This window comes from Mustela nivalis (genome assembly GCF_964662115.1).
Source record: "Mustela nivalis genome assembly, contig: HAP1_SCAFFOLD_234, whole genome shotgun sequence".
Lineage (NCBI taxonomy): Eukaryota > Metazoa > Chordata > Mammalia > Carnivora > Mustelidae > Mustela > Mustela nivalis.
The window spans coordinates 1083173-1085952 of record NW_028136402.1 but is presented as its reverse complement, the minus strand read 5'-3'; positions in this window follow the sequence as shown (position 1 = coordinate 1085952).

Below are 2780 nucleotides of genomic sequence, written 5' to 3'. Positions count from 1 at the left end.
ATAGTTTCCAAAGCTCATCTTCTCTAGTGCCATTAGTTTTTAGGGGACCAGGCAAACCTTAAACTTGTCCCCCTTAATTGGATCCCTGTGCCCCCACAATCTCTTTGAATGCCTTTCACCATGATTCTTGAATGAGATCTGAGACCACTGCTGGTACCTAACACTTCTTGGCACCTTGTCTGCTAGGTTCTTGGAAGAGGAGGTGGCTATGGAGGTGAGTGGGGATGGGAGTGGGAGGATTTCTCCCTTCACTTCCCTTTTTGTGTTTTCAAATAATGGGTTTTGAGGGGGAGGGAAAGGTTAACCAGACCATTTATTTTCCATCTCCCATCGATAAAATGTCACACAGGAGAGAGGTGGCAGAAACGCACTTTCAGGTTAATTTTTTTACAAGGAAGATTGACTTATGAACCTACTTTGTTATTCCCTTTCATTCAATTTCCCTGTACCTCCTTTTCTATGAAGTGTAACGGTAACCCATTATTATTTTTATTGTTGGCACGTGCTTTGTGAACCATAAAGTGTACGCTATAAATGGGAGCGCTTTTCTTTTTTTTTTTTTTTTTGTAGTTTACGAAAAACTAATATTTTTTAAATTAATTTTTAATTTATTTTCAGCATAACAGTATTCATTCTTTTTGCACCACACCCAGTGCTCCATGCAAGCAGTGCCCTCTATGATACCCAACACCTGGTACCCCAACCTCCAAATCCCCCGCCCCTTCAAAACCCTCAGATTGTTTTTCAGAGTCCATAGTCTCTCATGATTCAGCTCCCCTTCCAATTTCCCCCACCTCCCTTCTCGTCTCTAACTCCCCATGTCCATGAAAAACTAATTTAAAAACATTCATCCACCAGAGTACCCAAAGGGCTCCCATATAAACTATCTGTCGTTACATTATGTCCCGATGTGGAGCTCGATCCCAGGATCCTGAGATCATGACCTGAACTGAAGGCAGAGGCTTTAACACACTGAGCCACCAGCCCCAATGTATTCTCTTCAGTACCAGAATTTGTAACCAATTGACAGATGAAAAAGGAGGCAGTCAAGTGAAAATCAATAGGTCTTAGACCTGCAAGAAATTTGAATTAGATGAATTCAGCTACTCAGGCACTGTTTCACATTTTCAGATCTCTGCAGAAAAGGGGTTAACCTTTTTACAGCATGTAAAAGAGAAGACTATAACACATACTATGTGTAAGCATGTAAATATCAAAAAATATCCCATTAGTTGCTAAGACACACAGGGCCTATATTTTCTCTCAAATTCATGAATATGTAGGAGCAATAAGTGAGAAGTGAATGTATACTTTTCACTTCGAAGTCTTTTAGAAATCTAAAATATGACTTTCTATGGTTTGTGTCTCCATATTCCTTTATTGCCAGTTTGAACAAATCCACATGCTTTGATTCAAAGGTAATAAATTCCTCTTATTTGGAAACATGATGTTTATTTTTATTCTCTCACCCTTAGCAGGTGGTTTCATTTTAGCACACTTCAGAGTTATAATTTCATGCTTATTAAAAACATTTATTATGATCTACATAGATGAATGAAACTTTTATTTTATTAAATTATTTGACAAAAAATCTGTTATTTTTAAAAATGTATTTCCTTTAGGGTTATTTTAGAGCGTTCAGAGAGGATCTAGGAGTGTGGTATTATGTAGTTTTTAAGTAGGTATGAAATGGTTATTTATAGGATTGTTTCTTTAAGGCTTATGTATATTGTCCATTATATGCTATAAAATATTTTGAAAGTAAATTTAAGGTATGTTTTACATAGTTTATTTTTTGGAAATAAATATTGAAATGACTTGTGAAATTCAGTATATTCTCAACATTAATTTATTTTGAAATTTACCAGTTGTCTACTGAACTATTATATGGCAGATATTACTTCAGACTACACTGGTAAATGAAATACTTGGCTTTGTAGAACTTTTATTTTAATGGGTGAGACAATTCAAAGCTATAAACCTTAATAAAAATTGCATAGTGCATTCAAAAAGGATGAGTACAATGGGGAAAAAGAAAAACTCGATCAGGGTGAGAAAAATCAAGGTTGCTAGGCAGGGGATGGGGAGTTAAAATTTTTAATAGGAAGATCAGGGTAGTTACAATGAAGCTGACAATTGAACAAAGGTATGGAAAGGTGATGAATTTGCGCAGAACTATCAGCAATAAGGTCACTCCAGACAAAGGAATTGGCTATCTTGAAGGCCATAAGGTTGGATCATGCCTGGCATATCTGAGGAATAGCAAGGAGGCCACTGTGAGTGACTGAAGAGTAGCAGGGAAAGAGGTCACAGAGGTTAAATGAGTGGCTAGATCATGTAAAAGCTTAGAAGTCATTGTAAAACTCTGGCTTTTATATTTGGAAAATTACTGTGTGATAGAATTTCTGCTAATAACTGAGAGTTCAATTGTCCATAAAATTTCAAGGACTCTTATTCTAGTAAGACAGAATGAAGAGAAAGAGTTCATATTTTCACATGGTGTAACAAATGCTCAGAGATGCAAGTGTAGGAAGCTATAGGATCACAGAAGAAGGCACTAAAATCACACCAATATATTTGATGACTGTGACTATATATAAATTTGTATTTTCTAGATTTTTTATAGTCATGGAATCACACTGTATATACTATTCATTGCCTGGCTTTTCTTTTCTCAGCATCATTACTTTGAGAATCTCCAATTGTAAATAGTTCATTTTGATGTTGAATAGTAATCTCTTTAATGAATAGATCATAATTTTTCTTTGCTCTATGGATGG